The 16,788-nt window shown below is 33.9% G+C and overlaps 1 protein-coding gene across 7 annotated transcripts in view; it reads right to left on the reverse strand.

Moving 5' to 3' along the window:
- Positions 1-16,788, reverse strand: part of GAB1 (GRB2 associated binding protein 1) — a 116,253-nt gene that overhangs the window by 27,485 nt on the left and 71,980 nt on the right. Inside the window, exons 1-2 of one of the 7 annotated variants that reach the window (XM_087874525.1) lie at positions 4,243-4,322; positions 1,528-1,612 (exon numbers count right to left, since the gene is read on the reverse strand). The exons of 5 other annotated variants lie outside the window; for them this stretch is intronic. The gene's annotated coding sequence lies outside the window, so the exon portion shown is untranslated. Of the gene's footprint in view, positions 1-1,527; positions 1,613-4,242; positions 4,340-16,788 lie in introns of those variants that run through there. One more of the 7 variants, XM_060686856.2, reaches the window with a different exon arrangement.

The following is a 16,788-nucleotide window of genomic DNA, read 5'->3' on the forward strand; positions in this document are numbered from 1 at the left end:
AACAGAACTTGTTTATAGTCCTACGTGTCAGAAAACTTTGCCTTTAGACAACTAACACCTGCTTCTATATCTCTGCTTTATTTCCCCAGAATACCTCTTTTTCACAGAGTGAAAATGGGAATGTTTATTTCAGTTGCTTAATGAGTCACTCACTGAAACTGGCACAGACTGTCCTTAAAAACAAAAGCAATTTCAGAAACTACACACTACTAAGGCAGACACAAAGGTTCTCTGGATTATAGCACAAAAGCACAATTTAACAGCAGAATAAAGCTTGAAGCTAGACAAGAGACCTGACATCAGCACGCGTGCTAATCATAGTACAATGGCCTTACTATGTTTCATGAAACTGCAAAGAGAGTCCATATAAATCACTCTTTGTTATCTGAAAATATCTGGGATTCTTGAAGTAAGTTCTATTTTTAACATTTTAATATTGGCTGCCTGATAGAAGCTGTATATTGCCTTACTGAGAAAAACTTCAGAGGATCATGCTACAGAATGAAGTGAAAAGCACAGCTTTGGTTTTCGGATTCAAAGTATTTGGCTTGTATATGAATAAGAATTTTTTCCCCCATGTTGAGATTCTTTGATTCCTTTTAACAGGTGGGATACCTAATGTTAACATCTTCAGGAGTACACTTGAAAAGATTGGTCTTTATTATAGATATTACTATAATGAGCAATTATCAATTTTCAAGCTTTTTCTGCCCTGTTAAAGCAGAATAATAGTATTGCTGAAACCTAACCAGAATTAGAGTTTGTACTGCAGGGATTATTCCATCAGTCCCATCTGAAGGGGAAAAAAAAGAGGAAAAATTAAGCGTAATAAGGAACGAGCTTTAATTTTAAGTATAACAGATTTGTACAATCTTATGCATGCTTTCTTAGAAACTGAGCTCCCTGAATCAATTACAATATAATGTCAGTAATACTATATAGCAGTCATTCTCAACCTTTTCTTCATCATGGATCCCCTTTAAATACCTTTTGTGGCCATGGACCGTGGCGACAGACCAGAGGTGGGTTTCAGCAGGTTCTGACCAGTTCTGGAGAACCGGTAGTGGAAATTTTGAGTAGTTCAGAGAACCGGTAGTAAAAATTCTGACTGGCCCCGCCCCCATCTATTCTCTGCCTCCCAAGTCCCAGCTGATCAGGAGGAAATGGGGATTTTGCAGTAACCTTCCCCTGGATTGGGGAGGGAATGGATATTTTGCAGTATCCTCCCCCCGGAGTGGGGTGGGAGTGGAGATTTTACAGTATTCTTCCCCTGCCATGCCCACCAAGCCATGCCCTGCCCACCAACCCACAGAACCGTAAAAATTTTTGAAACCCACCATTGCCACAGACCCCCCAAGACTTAACTCAAGATTTAAAGCACAGCATTTCTTCAAGCCTTCACGGACCCCCTGTGATGATATTGAAGCCCCAGCGGTCTGTGGACCACAGGTTGAGTACTATTCATTATCGAGAATTATAACAATAAACCCCCAAACCATTGAGAAAGAAGAGTTCAGTGAGACTTACTTTCAACGTTACTTTACCACTACGGTGCCTTATTTATGTATATATTTTAATTTATCATCAGCGGATGCATTTTTTTCCATTTCTCCTTAATTAAAATAAAAAAGCATTAAGATGAAAAAGCTTCCTATATTTTAAACCTTTGATCTATTACAATCCAACATAACTTTTCAACTGATTCAATACTTCCCCTACCCAAGGATGGAATCGAGCAATTAATAAACATGTAGAACAAAATGGTGGATCACTAAACGTTGGAAGATATTTAATGAATGAATATGAAGGTCTCTATATCATAGCAGCTCCTATGTATAAGGGAGGCTTTTATCAGATTCAGTCTCCAATGGATGAATGGGGAAAGCAGACTACTTTCCTTCACCATCAGGTTTTCATTCAAATAAACAAATAATTTCATCCAACATTTAGCACACAAATAATTTAGCACACTATTAACACTAAATATTGATATTTACTGGCTTGCTACACAGATAAACTATTTAAAGCATAATTGCTCAAGCTTCAGTTGTAATAATATATCTTAACTCCTTTTTACAAAGCTTTATAAATAAAGACAGAAAATATTAGGTGCATCTTTACTTATTGTTATGCTGTTCCCCCTTTGCCAAAAATACATTCACATTTTTAAAGAATTGTTTTCCAGGAAGCACCATCTTTTCTTACAAAGAAAAATAAGGAAAAAATAGTCTCAGTGGAAGTTTCCACTCCACCAGCTATCATCCTGATTAGCTGTTTGAAATACACACATGGCCAACATTTCCTGTTTTTAATCTATTGTCACCATTTGCCAGTTCTGCATTGGTCTGTTCTAACTTTAGTGTACTTATGCAAACAAAAACATTGAAAACAATGTAAATATAAAAGTGTTTTTTATTTTGCATCTTGCAGCATTTTTTAACCTAAAAGTGGAAAATTAGAAAAGCATATATTTGAAACCTTTTTTAAAAGCAGGCAAAGCTATAAAATGCTTGATAAGGTTGTGTGTGTAATTATTTTATAATTATTAATCTATTATTCTAAATTGAAATGTGCTATTAAGCTCTAGAGCACTTCTATGTAAACATGCACTTCAGACAAGCACCAGGATTTCTTGGGTGTAAATTCTGGGTAGTGGAGATTCCAGGTGTGTTAGATTTGATCATGCAATAAAAGATTATTGCATTGCCCAGCTCAAGCTAAAGTAATAAAAATGGTACTGACTTCTGCCTGCATTGCCCTGCAGCACTTGCTCCTGCAAAATATAACACTTTTTGAAGATAGCTGCATAGGAGGAATCCCACTATACACATTCACAATCAAGAACAATTAAAGGGTCATGCTTTCTTCCACTCTCATAAAACTGTAATGGCATGTGGGAATAGACTGCCTGATTGAGCTTTAAAACTTCAAATAACATTATCCATCTTGTTAACCTTAAAAAAAGGATAAATAATTTTAGCTTATAGTTAAACTCTAGCACAGAGAGCAGGTTTGAATTGAATCTAATGTTTGAATTCATCTTCCAACATTTATACATTTGACATTTGTTATTTCATTAGTTTGCTAGGCCTGCAAAATACATATTCAAAAAACTTTTTTCATATTAACTTTCTCACCCAGTTGATAACTTTTGGAAGTGATGCTTTTCAATAAATCCCTTTACTTACCAATATTTGTCAAGTTGTGTTGACATATTCTAACCCAAGCCTCAAAGCGCATAATATTAAAACAAACTAATGTTATTAGAATTATCTTTTTAAATATTATTTAAAGAGTAATTCTTTTAATATTTGTTTTATTGATTCTCTTTTCTAAAAATACCAAAACTGCTCCATATATCAACAAACTCTAACGTGTGTGTGTGTGTGTGCTCATGGATCTGTGTGTATGCTCAAGTTTTGATTGAAAAAGCAGAAGCCATTTTATAGTCGTTTCCCATTTCAAAATTATGAAAAGCTGTCTTAAATTTTTATGGGGTTTTCAGAAAGTAGGCAACATCTGTCTTCCCTTTCTTTTGATTTATTCATCATGGAAGAAGTGACAAAAACAAGGATGTAGGGTGGTATTTGGGAACAGTTTGAAGTCAATATGATCAGTTTTAATTGAATTTGACATCTAAATTTCATGCACTTTATAAACAATAACAGTAGTAATCAAGAAAGGCATGTTGACTACCAAGGAATCCAAATTCACATAAATGATTATTCAGTAGCCTGTCCCTTTTTTTTCTTCATTATTCCTCCAATAAAATTACTTTAAATTTTTAATTAATTTTTAAAATTAATTTTAAAAGTTATTTTAAAGTCACAAACCCTTTACATGTGCTCAAAACTATAGGGAACTTTATCATCTTCTGTTCAAGTCTTTGAATCAGTTCTTTCTTTGCAGAACTTCTCTTTGCAAAATGATTAGAATTGCCTCCTATCTATGTTTCAATGCCTTACACAAAGAATTATTTTTCAATAAATTTTAACAAGATTGCAAATTCTACATTTAACACACATTAAATCCTGATTACTTTTGTTTCTGAAAACATCACTAAAGCTCCAAGAGTGAAGAATTATGCAAATATTTTCAAAAAAAGTTTTTAAAGACCAATCAACTCTTTAAAAAAAAAAGATTAAATGTATAAAATAACCAACTATACATATTTTTATAACATATCAGATGAAAGATGAGAGTATTTATATGGATAGTTTGATACTGTTAATAAAAAAGTACCTCTTCTTTGTTTTCAGCATATCTCCGAATTCTAATCTTTTCAGTTGTTGCGTCTACCCCAAAAGAAGCTCAGTGTTAGTCTTCCTGTCAGCTTTCCAGCTTACTATACACCACCCTATTATAATAACCTTTGACCAGCAGGAAGCAGACACAATGGACTGAAAATAACAACAATTGTATGTTTTCAGAATGTTTTAATGTATATAAAAGTAGTACTTATTTAACTGTTGAGCAAACTATTTGAAACTTTGAACTTATACTAAAATAATAAGCAGGGGCATAACTGACTACATCAATGCACATTTTTGTCTTGAAAAGAAAACGCCAATGTATAAAATATATGTAAATAAACACATGAATAAATATTTTAGATAAATCCTGCAAGGGAAGAATTCCTTTTTTAAAAAAAAATACTCCAATTCTTCATACTGTGAAATTTACAAATTCTCGCAGAAACCTTTTCATTCCTTGCAGGTCCTACCCGTACCAATCTTTTTCTGAAATGCAACACAGGTAGGAATGGATAGGTAGTTCATCTGAAATATTGAAGGGAATAAAAAAAAACCGAGGGAATCATGTGAACAAGATGTCAATGTCCCAGTTGTGGTTGGTAACAATTCAGCTATCTTTTGCTTTTGTCAGGAAGTATTTAAATTATTATATCAAATCTCTCACATGCTGTTTTAATAACAATATTGGCAGAATGTCTGCAGAAAACACTAAGCAAGTTAATCATAAATCTGGAAAAAGAAATCTTAGAAGAAACAGTTCAAAGAATTGGTTCATTTATTTAAAAAAAAGAGAATATGATAGCGGTCTTCAATCACTTGGATGGAAACTGCAGGGAATCACATCTTAGCTAAATTCTAGAGGTCAGAATTAACAACAGAACCATCTGCCTTATATTGTAGACTGATGCACTTTGATTTGCTGGAAATATTTAAGCAGAGCTGATGATCTTTTGTTAAGGATACTATAGCTGTGTTCTACATTTCAAAACCTGCCTGATACACAAATGATTTCTACAGACATAGCCAACCTTTTGATTAAGAAGGTTCATGAGAGATGGCTCATTAAATTATACAGTATTTATATTTTATATAACTTTGGATAGTGGGTCATTCTTTCCATCCACCACCAGTTTTAGATTTATTTAATTACTATAGATAAAATAGCAGTTTAAAAAGAAAACCTACCAAATTCTCGCAACTGAAATACATTTGGCTAATTCTGAGCATTCTTTTTACTAACATCATCCTGAAAACTGAGCTTATTCTAACAGTGCTCTAATAACAGCAAAAAGACACAACTGCCTGACCTTAGAGCCAGCTAAACCTACAATCTAGACACAGTTGAACATAAATAAGAAAGAATGTTAACAAGTAATTTAATGCTCGCAAAAAGAATTACAAATGAACAGGGTATGCCAAAGGCTAGAAAAGAAGGGAAAAGAAAAGAAAACTGAAGCTGCCGAAAGGACAAAAAAGAAATAACAAGAGTAAGCAAATGATACAAATTGCCAAAGAAATTCAGTCCAGTGGGTGAAAGCACATTAGAGGTTTCAATCATTATTTTTTTTTTAATTTGATTTATGATTGATTATCATCATCAAGGTTCCACCAAACCTAAGTTTCTGTTTCAGAGCCCTTCAACTCTGTGGGGGTTTCTAGTTAAACTACCAAATTTAACTAGAAGCACACTACCATTTCCATTCTGCAATTGTAACACAAAGACAGATGTTTGTGTTTACATGAGTAAACCCAAGAACGCCAATTGTCCCATTGCACTAATGTATTCAAGAAGTGGAATCCTAGACCACTTGTTTATTTAACCTGACATCTCCAGATGCCATTAACCAAGCCACTAGTTCATAGTAAACCATGGTTTAATTTTGTTAATGTGAGCACAATTACAGGCTGATCTAGGACAGAGCAGCAGAAAATTAAAAAAAACTGAAATATTCTACTACTAAAATCTAGCCAATTGTAGTATATCAGTAAAGTATGGGGTCATATATGATTTAAAAACAGCAACAAAAAATATTATCCAACCTCCAAAAGGTATCTGCTCTAACAAAAAAAGGTGCATATATATCTTAGTACATCAAAAAACTATGGAATAAATATTGGTAATGAAAATATGTTCTTGTTTAAACCTATACTTAAATGTATCATAATATTTAATCCTAAATGAACAGTTGCTTTCCAGAGTTACAATTCTCCAGTTTGGATTACTAGATGTTTAACCATTAGGAAGAATAAATAGAAGATGTACATCCATCAAGCCTGATACCATCACAATTACTCTTCTTTTGGAAGTGCAATTTAGTAACTACACCATTATCATCTTTGAGTGGACTATTCTATCATTCTGTTATTTAGGGTTAAAATCAACATATTGATTCAAATGTGGCATATTAAAGATAATATGTACTTATTACATTTATAAGAGTTGAAGCCACAAGGAACCATTTCAGGCATGGGAATGGACTAAATGACCCAAAACAATTAATGAAAATTTAATTTGAACAAATTCAAATTAAAGGATGTTTGTTTCTTTTGACCATGAGGGAACAAAAAAAAAATATTCTTTTGAGCAATATGATCAAAATATTTTTGTAGTTGTTCTAATGCAATTTCCCCTACTCTTTAAAAAAATTATTACTATTAATGTGTAGGATAAATAAATATTTTTTGTTAATATATTATAATTATAACAGTCTATTACAGGGGTATCAAACTCAGGGCCCGGGGCTGGATCCGGCCTGCGAGGTGGTTAGATCTGGCCCACAGGGCCACTCTGGAAACAGTAAAGGACCGGCCCAGGGTCCCTCTGCCAGCAAAAACAGAGCTCCGTTTTCACTGGCAGAGGGTTGCAGGAAGCCATCACAGCCAAAAAAGGAGTTCAGGAGCCCATTTTCACTGGCAGAGCATTCGGGCCACCACAGGCACCCCGGACATGAGTGACGTCGAGCTGGCCATGCCCATCCTGACCACGCCCCCCCGGCTCCCTGAGGTCAAATACAACCATGATGCAGCCCTCAATGAAATCAAGTTGACACCCCTGGTCTATTATATTGATAAACTGAAATCTATTAGTAATCTAATAGATTTTAAGATTCTAATAGAAATCTTAAGTTAACGAACTGTGAAAATTCATTACTGTTGTACTGTTGAACAAATTAAAATTAGCTTGGTAAAGAATATGCAAAATATTTTTGAATTCAAAAGAAATATCCTATACATAGAAAAATTCTAAAACTTGAATATCTTAATTCCCAAATATATCTATTGGATGAAGAATTGACACTTCATAGATTAAAAAAAAACTTAATTGTTACTTTAGAGTTACGTACTTTAGCAGCAGCGCATGGTTACACTTTCTATGTACTTTCCAACTGGACTGCTTATGATAAATATACATATGCAAATGTAACATAGTAATAAAGTTAGTAATCCTTGCATACTAAGACTAATTGGTACACTCTGCATTTTAGAATTAACACAACAATTAGTAGCTCAAAGTACCAGTTCATGATTTTATGGATATTATCTTCATCATTATCTAGATTTTTAGCACATGTCAAATTTTTCAACTTTTAATTTCCAAGCATTAAGAGTGCTCAAAAGTTCTGACGTGCATTGGGGGGATTGTAAAGATGTTTTGGTTACTTTAATGTAATTTAGATGTGCTTGGTAAGAAACTACATAACTCTTTAACATTTTGTTTGTTTCGTATAGAATCCAGTTAATGAAACATAAAATTTGGCAAAGGAAAGTACATCTACGCACCTTTAACTTACCTCTAAAGTGTGTCACATGATATGCACACAGAACTGTATTCATGAGCCTATTATCAGGCTGTTTACATAAATAATTTTTAAGCTGGATTTGTATTTCCTTCTTCTGTAAATCTACTGGAAAATTTCATCCATTTTTGGTTTGTAATTAACAATCACAAATCTTACATTCCAGTATAAAAGGGCTGTTTTATAAAATGGAATTTATGATTACTGAATGGCAGAGAGCATTTAGTTCTTTAGAATTAGTTTTATTCCAGTGTAAAGAGATGAGAAATCCTCAAACAGATTTAAAGTGAAAATTGGGTTCAACTAAGTTTTAGGTTATATAAAAAACAGCTTTTAGTAAGAAAGACAATAGATATTTAAGAATACACTGCTTAAGACAAGCTTTCTTAATTCTACAGCAATATAGTATTTTTCCCAAATAGATTTATTGTCAAGAAGCCAAAACCTAATTGCTTTTTCATGTGCACTGCAGCATGATAGATATATTATCCATCTTGAAGGCACAACAGTTGAAGAAACTTAGTACAATACATACACATTTTTTTAATGCACAGCCTTCCTCTTTTTTTTTTCATTGTTTACTGCTGTATTCTATGTTATGTGCATACAGTAACATATCTTTAACACAGCCCTAAACAGCTTGAGGCCAACATTCTAAATGACAGCCTCCTCCCTTGAGAGTCTGCCCAAAATTTGCATTTATCTTCCAATATGCTGTTACATGTATTACTTCCTACAAGTGTGAGCCTGCTGGGTATTTGGGAAAAGTGTCTTTACTATGGGAAGGTTCAGTTAATCTCTCTAACCTCTATCCACCTTTTCTTTTGGCTGATGAAGATTAAATATTTTTCCGTCTATAAGACGCCCCATGTATAGGATGCCCCCCCACACTTTTCTTACCCAAAATTCAGAAATCAATATTTTAAGCAAGTGGAGATTTGGCTCATGAGGCTAGTTTGTAGAAATCAGGTATCGGCAGTTTCGCAACTGTGATTCTCCTCTCGGGCCCCCATGTATAAGATGTCCCTCCATTTTTAAGTAAATATTTTAAAGAAAAAGTATCATCTTATACACGGAAAAATACGGTATGTTGTTATACCTGGCTTTTTCAGAAATAATGTCACCATCAAATTTTAGACAAGTTTTGGGATTTTTTTTAAAAAGTTTTTTAATTTGAACACAGCAGGAATAAAACAAGGTCCTAGTGGAAAGATACCAACAAGATTTGCAAGAAAATATTACAGAATGTACAGAATTCCAGTCCATTTCCCATTCTCTCCAAGCCTTCCCTAGCAGTAATTGTTCAGGTACTAATCAATTTGGTCTTCACTGAATCTATTCAGGAATACCATTCTAGATTTTTGAGAAAATCCTGTGATTCCTGCATCTTGGGATAGGGACAATGCAATTTTGGTTGCATGTGGACGAACACATGAGAAATTAATTCACTATGAGTAAATAAGTATTTAGACGTGCATATAATATACTACCTTTCTTCAGTGTGGAATTCTTCAGATGATTTCCTAGTTTAACTTCCACAGTTACCTCTAATTATAATCATATAGTTTAGCAAATAGTAAAACTTCCAATATATCTAGAAAACATATTTAAATTATAAACTTTGCTTATATTGTATTATATTGTATTGCATTGCATTGCACTGCACTGCACTGCATAATATATTATATTATATTATATTATATTATATTATATTATATTATTATATTATATTATATTATATTATTATATTATATTATATTATATTATATTATATTATATTATATTATATTATATTATATTATATTATATTATATATTATATTATATTATATCATATCATATCATATCATATCAAATCATATTATATTATATTATATTATTATTATATTATAGGCTTTGCTTGTTTTGTTACAATGCTACAGAGCATAGATTTCTACACTCTAGTTATATAGCATATATTTGAATCCCATGATACATACAAGTGTTTCATTGGTATTCATTACAAATATTTATCATTAAAGTATTGCACATCCCTTTTGTTTAAATTGATGACCAATATTACAGTTCACATCACTGAGCAAAGGATCTTAATTCTGCAGCTTGTGAACATTGACATCAAAACTGCAACATTTTTTTGTATAATTCATCTATTATCTGCTTTTTTCCCCCAAAAAACTAAATAAATAAATAAAAAGGAACAAATGCTGCCAGAATCATGGAACTTGTCTTTCTCAGTTATCACGACATTGCATCTTCTCATATTGAGAGGACATGTTCAGGTTTGGCTAGCCTATGAGGGATCAGAGATATTCTAGATAACACCAAGCAACATTTTTAAATTTTAATGCTGGATTCCAAGCTGCATTCCTGAGTTCCTTTTAGCCACAGAAAAATTGCTTAGAGGTTAAAATAGATTCTTTTCAGTCCTTCCTGATGAGACAAGTCCTCACATGTCACCAACTAATCTACCTCTCAATAACAGTTATTGCTTGTACAAATTTACCAGCAGTAGCATATGCATTTTGTTCTGATAAAGCCGACCTTGATCTTCTAAACTCAAGTCTACAACTGATGCTTTTTACCTTAAAGTGCAAAATATTAAAGTGCTTCCTTCAATATACATACCAAAAAAGCATGCATTGGCAGATGTTGAAATACGAAGAACTAAGGCGATATCCAAAACTAAAGTGTAATTTTTGCTTTATTCTGTTACTAAAATTCTAGCTCCTGCGGTTTATAGCTTGGCTGCCTTTGATGGTCTCTTCCCGGTTGCCTGAATGTAACAGAGAAATTGATTTTTTTTGTCAGGACCTATTAACTATTGACTGCATATTACAGAAGCAATCGGCCTATGCCTTACAAATGGTTTAGAGCAGGGGTGTCAAACTGGATTTCTTCGAGGGATGGATCAGCATTGTAGTTGTCCTCCATGGGCCAGCCATAGGCGGAGACGTGATGGACGGCAGCACCTCTAGCACCCTACCGGTTGAAATCGGGCACGGGGGGCTGCACGCACCCTCCGTGCCCCATTGTTGACCTGGACGGCCTTCTCAGCACTCTGCCAGCCAAAACCGGATGCAAAAAAATGTTTTTGCTAGCAGAGCACCGCAGACCGGTCCTTTGCTATTTCCAGGCTGACCCTATGGACCAGATCTAAGCACCCCATGGCCCAGATCCATCCTGCAGGCCTTGAGTTTGACACCCCTTGTTTATAGCCATTCACTTATCCATTCTATTATTTTAAAAATAGGAAGGAAGGCGGCTTTGGTAAGGATTCCTTCCTGTCACTCTCAGCCAGAATAACTACAATACACTGGCTACAAATGGTTACTGGAAGAATAGGTACATTACATCCAATGGGAAAGGACTTTATAACAGCTATAGGGAATGGAGAAACATGAAAGAAGCTCAGGTAAAGTAAGAACTGGCAAGTGGAGGGAGAACTGCCATCAGCTTTGGTTTCTTCAAACAACTATCATTCAATCTCAATTTTGTAGTTCATTGGAATTCCCGTCTTGAGGTAAGTGATAACCCATTGAAAATGTCCTGAAATAAATTCTTGCTATGCCTACAAACAAGTCAGAACATTTGTATAGAAGAGCTGATGCTCACCAACCATATCTTTGATCACCCAATAACACTATTTATTACAAATTGAATAGCTGGGATAGTAGAAAGAACTTATAACATTCCACTAAAGGATATTTACATACAGCATATTTCTGTCAAAATAAGATAAAATTTATAGCATTTCTCCCAAATTCCTATGTGTCTTAGCCATAAATTATTTTTCATTCCATACTCCATCCTTCCCAAGTGTCTTAAAACCATGCAAACAATCACTGGTGATGTGGCACATTTTCACACATTGCCAAAATGCCTCAAAATCTAAGGCTTCAGGAAATCCTTTTCTTCTATATGCAGATTCCAATGTAATTTTTTTCCAGACAGATTTTCAACTACCCATATACTGTCGACATACATTATTTTCTGAGTTCCTATTATCCTATGGCATTCTGTTGTTAATATGTAACACAATACAATCCACAAACTGACCAAGTTTTCAAATCAGCTCACTATTTATATATTTTACAAATAAGTATTATATATTTAAGATTGCTTGAAGCATCCAATACACCGGATGATACATGGTCTCTAAATAAACATTCCTTTTATCAAATGAAGTTAGGGTTCAAACAGTTACAAGTAATAGCAAACATGTATGAACAATTCAAAATAATCTGCTTTGGAATCTATTCCTGCTCCTCATATTTGTATTATTTGCAATTAACATGCAGTTGAACTTGCCAGAGCACTACTTGCTGTTATTGTGTCTATTTATGGCAATAACTTCCACTTATAGTCCCCAAGGAAAGATGGCCCAGACAGAGACAGCTAACTACATAATTCCAAGCATACAACAAATATAAAGAAGCACACTGTCATTCAGGCTAACTGATGGAGGGCAAAGAGGTCAAGGACCCATATGGTTTATTTCTGTAGTCATTACTGGATACATGAACCATTAGATTCTGCAATTTCACACTGGGGAAGTTTGCACAGATTTTCAGTATCTGCCGGAAGATGTAGATTATCAAATGCCAGAACGTGGTACACAGTGTGATGCTTAATAATATATCATTCCAGTTGTTTTTCCTATCCACGGGTAGAAATTCATTTAAATTTACTAGCAAGGGCAACCATTCTGTGCATTCACCTGAATATAAATACTAGTCCATTGAATTGCCTTTATACTCACACACATTTGCCAGAGACTGTAAACTCTGTAAACTTTTCTATCTTATAGAATTTTCAAGCAAAATTCAGAAAGCAACGCCTGGAAATTTATTTTATACAAGATAACATGTTTTGTTTCTAGCAAAGAAGATGTCAGCTTTCAACGTAAGTCTTTTAAATATCAAAAAGAGCTAATGCTTTCCAAGCTCATTTTTTCCGACCCTCATAATTTTATATCCAACATATTCAACAAACGGCACAATAAATTACATTGGAAAGAACAAATAAAGAAAGTTGAGAGAAGAAACTATGACAAGGCTATATAGTCAGCCACACTCAGCAACTCAAGCCTACTATTAAAAAGGTAATAAGTAGAAGTCTTAACTTCTTCTCTTTTTTTAATTGTTTTTTATTATGAAATATAGAAATACAATTCAACGTTTTTCTGTTCTGTGGTGTTGAATATAAATACATATTATTTACATATTATTTACATAATATTGTATCTTTGCTTGTGTATGATTTGGGTATTATTTCAAATGGTAATGCACAGTTCTTTGTGATCATATATACATCTTATTTACCTGTTATTTACATAGTTTGCAACCTTCATTCAATAATGCACATGGTAATGTTTAACTCTTTATGATCATTATTAATTAAACTTTGTACATCTCAAACTTCACTTTTTGTTTCTTTTCTCTATCCACTCATATCACAACTCCCACACGTTATAATATTCTGTGTTCTCTCTTTCGTTAAATTCTAATGTTAGCTTATTCATTTCGGCGCACTCTAAAATTTTTCTGATTACTTGTTTTTCGGGTGGTAGTTTTTTCTCCTTCCAATACTGAGCGTAGGTTATTCTTGCCGCTGTCATTATGTGTATAATTAAATACTTCTTCTTTTTTTCGTATTTTTTTTCAGGATTCCCAGGAGAAAGATTTTCGGTTCAAATTCAATATTATCTTTTATTATTTCCTTAATCCATTTCCAAATCATTTTCCAGAATTTTTTTCGCTTAGGGGCAGGTCCACCAGCAATGGTAGAAAGTGCCTTGGTGATGGCCACATTTCCACCTGTATAGCAACTTATATTGATTTTCCTTATAAGTCAACGCCCTAGTCATTTTAAGATTGCTATTCCAAATTGTATCCCATTCGTTTAAATTTATACTTTGTCCAATGTTTTTGGCCCATGCTATCATCTGCTCCTTAACCACCTCTTCCATCATATCGTATTCCAGCAAGTAATTATATAATTTAGCTAATATTTTGTTATCTGTTCCCATCATATCTTATCAAATCCATTGATACCTATCTCAATGCCAAACTCCTCCTTGTCCTTTTTATAACGGGTCTTTATTTGTGCATACGGTCACCAATCAATGTGGATGCCCTGTTCTTCCAATTCTTCATTTGTTTTAAGGTTCCCTCCCCCATCTAATATCTCTTTGTATTTGACCATTTTCCCCATTTCCAATAAATTAGGATATATCATGGCCTCCATTGTGGAGAGCCATCTCGGGACTTTTGTATATTGTTTTCGTCTTATTTCACCCCATGTCTGTATTAGTGTATCCCTTATTTTATGACTATGAAAATATGTCCTTACTCTTTTCCCTGTGTCCCAAAGAAAGGTGTGTCAGCCCTTCTGTAAATCGTGCCCTTCCAGGATTAGAAGTCTTTTATTTTCCAGAATTGCCCACTCCTTCAATCAAACCAAATTCGCTGCTTTGTGGTACATTTCCCATATTGGGAGTCCGAACCCACCTCTGTCCTTTTTGTCTTGCAAATTTCTAATCGCTATCCTGGGTTTCTTCCCACCCCAAATGAATTTTCTTATGGTAGAATTAAGTTCGAAGAAGAATTTTTTGTCCAATTTGATAGGAGCAGTTTGGAACAGGTACAGCAACTTTGGTAACACACTCATTTTTATTGCCGCGATCCTGCCTAAAAATGATATCTGAAGTTTTCCCCACTTTTCTAGGTCCCGTTTAATATTTCTGATTAAGGGCACGTAATTGTCTTCCTTAAGGGCCGAGCACCTTGCCGATATCCACACTCCCAGATATTTTACCTTCTTGACTATTTGGAGTCCCATTGCTTCTTCAAGTGCTTTCTTTCGTTCCTCTGTCATATTTTTGGTTAGCAGTTTAGTTTTGGTTTTATTTAATTTAAGGCCGGCTACCTCTCCATATTTACCCAATTCTTCCAATATTTTTATGCCTGTTTCTAATGGCTCCTCCATAATGAGGGCCACATCGTCAGCAAATGCCTGGGTCTTATATGTCTCCTTTCTAATTGTCAATCCCTTAATATCATTATTGTTTCTAATTCTTTTTAATAAGACTTCTAGGGCTAATATATACAAAAGTGGTGACAAGGGACACCCTTGTCTCACCCCTTTCTGAATTGAAAGGTTTTTGTCAATTCTCCGTTAAGTAAAATGTTGGCTCTTTGTTTGTCATATATTGTGGTTATTGTGTTTTCAAAATTTGGACCGAAATTCATCTTTTTAATCTGTTGTATCATGAAATCCCAATTCAAGTTGTCAAAAGCCTTCTGGGCATCTAAGAAAACCAGTGCTATTTTTTTATTTGGGTGTGCCTCATAATATTCGAGTATGTCTATTACCATCCTTGTATTATTTCTTATCTGTCTCCCGGGGAGGAATCCATTTTGGTCACTATGTATCAAATTGTTCAAGATTATTTTTAGCCTTCCTGCTATAACACTCATATAGATCTTATAATCCATATTGAGAAGTGAGATAGGTCTATAATTTTTTATCAGTTTTAGATCTGCACCTTCTTTTTGGAGGAGTGTAATGTATGCCTCCCGCCATGATTCTGGTATTTTGGATTTTGTCAGGGCCTCATTGTAAATTTCTAACAGTTTTGGTAGAATTTTTTCCTCTAAGTCTGGATTTCTGTATAATTCTCCTGGGAATCTGTCTGGGCCCGGTGATTTATTCATTTTAAGTTTCGATATCGCCATCTTTAACTCCATCATTGTGATTTCTTTATTGAGCATTTCTCTCTCATCCTCCCCTTTTAATGGGAGTGTTTCTTCCGATAGGTATTTGTCCACCTTTTCTTTTGGAATTCCTTCCTCTTCATATAGAGTAGCGTAATACTCTCGAGTAATCTCTAATTTATCTTCTTGTTTATTTACTATATGCCACTCTAAATCTTCCATCTGATATATAATCCCTTTCTCTTTCTCTTTTTTTAAGCTATAGGAGAGCCACCTGCCCGGTTTATTTGCATTTTCAAAATAGTATTGTTTGGTATGTTTTATCTTATATGCCAATTCTTCCTGATCTAGAATGTTTAATTTATGTCGTAGGATCATCCAATTTTCTTTAGCTGCCTCATTGCCTGGGTTTTGCTGCACTATCTTCTCCGCTTTTCCTAATTCGTCCAACAGTTCCTTCTGTAACTTTCTTTTTTCTTTACTTTATAGAAGTCTTAACTTCTATCAAAACCATATTTTGTTTCACTGACTTACAGGACCTTCTTTCACAGTTAAATTATATTAATCATGTTAATATTTATTAAATATAATTATATTAATCATAATCAGAAATTAGATTTATTTATAATAATTGGAGGTACTTGCCTAATAGTTTTTATCCAATTCTTTGAAATAAATGTAATGCAAATAATTATAACTAAGGCAACCATCTGCAAGCGTTCCAGAAACAGTAGCCCACTATGCCAGTTAAGAGTTCAAAAGTGTCACCCTGTATAAATCTTTTAATTTCAGAAGAATGTGTGCTACCATGCAAACCAATCAATAATATAGATAATTTTAATCTATTCTCAGAAATATTCAGGACAGAAAGAACAACATAGCTCATCTTTATTTTACCTTCAAAGGAACAGGTAGTCTGGACTAAAAAAAACTGTAGAACTCATATTTACTTACAATTAAAATTCATAGAAATTATTTATTTTATTACCCTCCCACAATTTGAGGGTAATAACTTAATTACCCT

The sequence above is a fragment of the Pantherophis guttatus genome, chromosome 8 (assembly GCF_059756535.1).
Source record: "Pantherophis guttatus breed Tessera chromosome 8, ASM5975653v1, whole genome shotgun sequence".
Classification (NCBI taxonomy): Eukaryota; Metazoa; Chordata; class Lepidosauria; order Squamata; family Colubridae; genus Pantherophis; species Pantherophis guttatus.